The following is a 6,000-nucleotide window of genomic DNA, read 5'->3' on the forward strand; positions in this document are numbered from 1 at the left end:
GTATGGCAGCCCCTCCGTGAGCAGCAGGGGGTGTTTAGCTGTTAGCCGACACTTGTGTGCCAGTTCCATGGCTATCACGCATTTGTGCTGCAGAAGGGGGGTTCCAGTGTTGGACCCACATGTTACTCCACATGACCTGTTTATGTGTACTCCGAGTTGCCTCTGCCTTCCCGAATACATGAATAATAAAGGTGTCCCTATGCCTCCAAGGTGCCTATTCGCAGTCAATGCTGGTGTGTTGCTACGGTGCATACGGCATGTCTGGCATGGTTTTCCGTGATAGTGGCTATGTGTCTATGTTGCGAGTAGCAAGATGCAAGCTGTTTGTGCGGGATTAGACTGTGTATTGTGCATGATGTCCATGACTGTGTGGGTATTGTGACATGTGCCATCCCCATGCATCCAACGTTGGCCAGGCCACCATTCCCTGCATCCACCTGACTCAAGCTTGCAGGACATGGTTCTGCCACCTGTCCACACATACCTGGGTGCCCCCCAGGACACTCCACATGATCCCTGACCTCTGCGCATGGCTGTCGCTGTACTCAATATGTCTGTCGGCACGGTTGTGCGGCCACCCCCTCAGCTCGTTGGGCCCATCATGGGTGTGTATGGTGCTCCATGTCTGTGTTGCCTAATACATTGTGACCCATGTGTGTCCTGTGCCAGACTCAGGCCCCAGGGTGTGGATGGTTGAAGTCATATGAGAACTCAGGCATGGTTAGACTTAACAAGACACATGTAAGGTAATAATGCAAAATGTAGGCATCATCTCTTTATCGTGTAACTTTTTATTTTTGTTGGGGTACATGGGGGGGGGGGGGGTATGACATGAGGAGCTTTCCGGGTGTGTGGAATCCAAAGTTCACTAGGGGAGTTGGTGTCCTTGCCATTGGAAATCCTCTGAGTCCATGCCACAGTCTTTGTCAACATTGGTCAGACAGTGACCAGCAAGTCCATGTGGCAGAGAATGTCTTTTGCTGATGTGCTGCTGTTGGTCCAGTGGGCCAGGTGCCAGGCCAGGCGTCCTGGGAGATGGTGCTGTTGCGCCGACCCTCACGGTCTTTTCCGTGGACGACCCGCCCTCCTGCGGGAACCCTCAGAAGCAGACCGTGACGATGTTTGGGATGCTCCGTCGGATGTCTCCTCCTCCTCCTGATCCCTCCCTGTGGGTGGTGATGTTCTACGCCTGGTGGCACAGGGAGGGTTGCCCATGTTGTCGGCTATCCGACTGAGTGTACTGTGAATTCCCGTGAACACCGTCACGAGCTCACCCTGTCTGTCCTCCATTCGCCCTTGGTGTCGCAGTAGACAGGCATGTTGCTCCGCATGTTGCTGGACCTGCTGGGTCTTGATCTCCTCGAGGATGGACACAACCTGGGCCATGCCCGTGGTGTCCTGCCGGTATGTGTCCAGGATGTTTCTGACATGGGAATATACCGGTTCCGCAGCCAACTGGTCAGGCTCGCGCCTCCGCCGTCCTCCACTCCCACCACCCCTGCCCACTTGCACCTGTCCTGCCCTTGTGGGCACATCGGGTCTCCGGGACCCCTGAGGGGTGGCATTAGTGTTGTCGCCTGCCTCCTCCTGGGTGCCCGGTACACCGTGTACCTCCTGGTGAGCCTGGCTGCATTGTGGTGGTGGGGCAGGGATCCTGGGTGTCTCCTGGGATGTGGCAGGAGTGGGGGTGGTGGTTGGCCCAGTTGTACCTGACGCAGGTGCTGCAGGTGGTTGGACACCAGAGGGGCCAGATTGGTCGGGGTCGTCCACAGAGTGGTGAGAGTTGTCGCTGCCGGTGGGATCAGCATCCCGCAGAGCCGGGTCCTGTGAGTCTTCCCCCCCAGTGTTGGGGGGTGATCCACGACGTTGACCTGTGTGTGAGAGAGACAATGTTATTTATGTTCCATGCAACATCCATGTTTCATTCGTTTCAAAGTTGGCACATTTCCTCTGGGAATTTGGATATGTCTTGCATTCCACTCACAGTGCACTTGTGCATGGGTATGTCCCTTGGCTACAGCTTTTGAGACTTTACCTATGTGTGGCACAGTCTTACTTGCTGCGTCAATTGTGACTGCAGTCAGCAGTGGAGTGAGCAGGTGTGGCGAGCCATGCATTGGCGCCTTCCGTGTTGCACTGCATGTGGGCACATGGAGTTGTTCCACACACTTATATGATGCAGGTAGCTGGCGTTGGGCTCGTGCACAGGTTGAAACATGGCCCTGTGTTTTGCCATGGAGAAGAGAGGGGGAGTGAGGCACTGGCCACCCTTGTCTACATGCACGCAGTCCACCTGCTGACGTGCAGACATTCCCACACCCCACAAGGCTGAATTGGTCTTCCTGTGTGTCCCTTTCTCACTTCCTCTCTGTCCCCCTCTCCCTCCCTCCCTGTGTCAGCCTCCTCCCTCTGTCCATCTCCCTGTGTCTCCCTCCCTCTCTCTCCCCCTCTCCCTCCCTCTGTGTGTCGCCCTCTGTCACCTCAGCCCAGCTTCCTAGGCACACACTTTTAGCAGATCTTTGAATGGCCCTTGGCTTGTTGATGTGAGTTTGTTTCTGATCTCCAGGCACCCATTGGGTGTAGTGTCTGTGTTTGCGCTGCTGCTGTGGTGGTGTGTGCTGCCACTCTTTCACAGTGTTGGCTGTTCATTAGCTGCTGTCATGTGCAAAAACGTGCCTTCACCCCATGTCTTAATGCAAGGCGTCTGCCATTTGCTGGCAAGTCTTTTCTGTGTGGGGACACACTGTTTGTCTGGCTGTGACCTAGGCCATATGGGCAGAGGGCATTGTTGTCTGCTTCTGAGTTGCACTATGTGATTTTTGGGCCACACACTCCCGCCATCCGGCTTACCGTGTCTTGTGTTGGTGTTTTCTGTGGTCTGTGACTTGGCATTGTCCAGCTGGGTGCATGGGGCATGGTGGCGCTAGTGGCATGTGCGTGTTCATGGAGTGTGGTGGAGTCATGCGATAGCTTGGGGTGGTTGCGTGACTGATTGTGTGTTTGGTTGTGGATGACGTTCCCTCCATGTGAGGTGAGTTGTTTGTGTACTCACCCGGGTCTCGGAGTCCTTCTAATCCGTCCACTGCCACCACCGGCAGTATGGCCATCACCCTCTCCTCCCAGGGATGGTATTGTACGGGTCTGCGGGGCGGCCCTCCTCCAGTTATGTTGGCCTGGTTGTGGTCGTCGGTCATTTTGGCTCGGACCCTCCTCCGCAGATCGTACCACCTGGCTTGGCATTCATGCCTGGTCCTTCTGGTGGACGCAACAGCATTCACAGCATCGACGATCCTCTGCCACATGGCTGTTTTGTCGGAAATGCTGGTCTGTCTGACCAATGTTCCAAAGAGGTGTGGCTTGACTCTGAGGATTTCGTCGACAAGGACCTCCAACTCTTGGCTAGTGAACTTTGGATTCTTGTTAGTGGGCATGGTGAGGGGTGTGGGTGTGGATGGTTGTGGGGGGTGTGGGTGTGGATGGTTGTGGGTGTGTGGGTGTGGTTGTGCAGGTGTGTGTGTGAATGTGATGAGGGGGTGTTTGTGAAGGTGTGTGTGTGAATGTGTGCAAGTGTAAGGTGTAGTAAAGGTTCAAGTATGGTGCTGTAGGTTTTCTGTGGGGTCTGGCAGCAGTGAGTCTGTTGCAAAGGCTCATGGTTTGTGTCTGTGGGCCCTTTTTATTGGTCCATTGGTGGGTGTTGCTGTGTTTGAACTTTGGGTGGGTGTGTTATAAGGAGTGGTTGTGTTTTGGGCCTCTGTTTGGGATTTTGGCAGTTGCAGGTCAGTGAATGTGTTGTATTTGTGCTTGTTGGACATGTATTGTGGCTTTGTGCCATTCGAATAGTGTATTCTTGTGTTGTTGTGCTTTGTCCTGGTTGTGTACTTGCGTTTTTAGCGTGTGCACGGTGTGTACTTCGGCAATTTTGTTGTACAGTGCTGTCCTTCTGTCTGGCTTGGTACGACTCGTACATGCGCGATGTTGGGTGAAGGTGCTGGTGTTGGGGCCTGGGGTGCGCTCCGTACTTAGAATGTTGGGGTGGGGGTACGCTCCATACGTACGCGGGTGAGGGTACGGTTCATACATACACGGTTGGGGTGGGGGTACGCTCCATACATACGCGGGTGAGGGTACGGGTCGTACATACACGGTTGGGGTGGGGGTACGGGTCGTACATACACGGTTGGGGTGGGAGTACGCTCCATGCATACGCGGGTGAGGGTACGGGTCGTACATACACGGTTGGGGTGGGGGTACGGGTCGTACATACACGGTTGGGATGGGGGTACGCTCCATGCATACGCGGGTGAGGGTACGGGTCGTACATACACGGTTGGGGTGGGGGTATGCTACATGCATACGCGGGTGAGGGTACGGGTCGTACATACATGGTTGGGGTGGGGGTACGCTCCATGCATACGCGGGTGAGGGTACGGGTCGTACATACACGGTTGGGGTGGGGGTGCGCTCCATGCATACGCGGTTGAGGGTACGGGTCATACATACACGGTTGGGGTAGGGGTACGGGTCGTACATACACGGTTGGGGTGGGGGTACGCTCCATGCATACGCGGGTGAGGGTACGGGTCGTACATACACGGTTGGGGTGGGGGTACGGGTCGTACATACACGGTTGGGGTGGGGGTACGCTCCATGCATACGCGGGTGAGGGTATGGGTCGTACATACACGGTTGGGGTGGGGGTACGCTCCATGCATACGCGGCTGAGGGTACGGGTCGTACATACACGGTTGGGGTGGGGGTACGCTCCATGCATACGCGGGTGAGGGTACGGGTCGTACATACACGGTTGGGGTGGGGGTACGGGTCGTACATACACGGTTGGGGTGGGGGTACGCTCCATGCATATGCGGGTGAGGGTACGGGTCATACATACACGGTTGGGGTGGGGGTACGCTCCATGCATACGCGGGTGAGGGTACGGGCCGTACATACACGGTTGGGGTGGGGGTACGCTCCATGCATACGCGGGTGAAGGTACGGGTCGTACATACACGGTTGGGGTGGGGGTACGCTCCATGCATACGCGGGTGAGGGTACGGGTCATACATACACGGTTGGGGTGGGGGTACGGGTCATACATACACGGTTGGGGTGGGGGTATGCTCCATGCATACGCGGGTGGGGGTACGGGTCGTACATACACGGTTGGGGTGGGGGTACGCTCCATGCATACGCGGGTGAGGGTACGGGTCGTACATACACGGTTGGGGTGGGGGTACGGGTCGTACATACACGGTTGGGGTGGGGGTACGCTCCATGCATACGCGGGTGAGGGTACGTGTCGTACATACACGGTTGGGATGGGGGTACGGGTCGTACATACACGGTTGGGGTGGGGGTATGCTCCATGCATACACGGGTGAGGGTACGGGTCGTACATACACGGTTGGGGTGGGGGTACGCTCCATGCATACGCGGGTGAGGGTACGGGTCGTACATACACGGTTGGGGTGGGGGTACGCTCCATACATACGCGGGTGGGGGTACGGGCCGTACGTACGGGGGTGTACATACACGGATGGGGGTACGTCTCATACATACACGGGTGTACATACACGGGTGGGGATTCGACTCGTACATAGGAGGGCTGGGGGGAGTGTTGGGCGCGTATGCGGGCACATGTCTCCATGGTTGCTATGGGAGTTTGGTGCGGACGGTGTTTTTTCCATCCGGTTGTAACATCGGACGCACGGGATGGATCGTACTAGCACGGTCGGACTTCACTTTTCACATTTGTACGGTAAATCGTCCGAGGATGTGTCGGACACATTTTCCGACCCGAGGACGTGTGGGGAATAATTCCCGATGCGATTCGTATGGACTTTTTCCCGTGCGAATCGTACTTGGCAGTTTGTACGGCAGTTGTACGATTCGTACGGTAAAAAGACCGGATACGAGTCGTACGGGGAAATTTTTTACAGGATCGTAATCGGCACCTTGGTATGCAATAGAAGAAACATGAAAGTTATTTCCTATCTCATC

Source organism: Triturus cristatus, chromosome 4_2 (assembly GCF_964204655.1).
Source record: "Triturus cristatus chromosome 4_2, aTriCri1.1, whole genome shotgun sequence".
Lineage (NCBI taxonomy): Eukaryota > Metazoa > Chordata > Amphibia > Caudata > Salamandridae > Triturus > Triturus cristatus.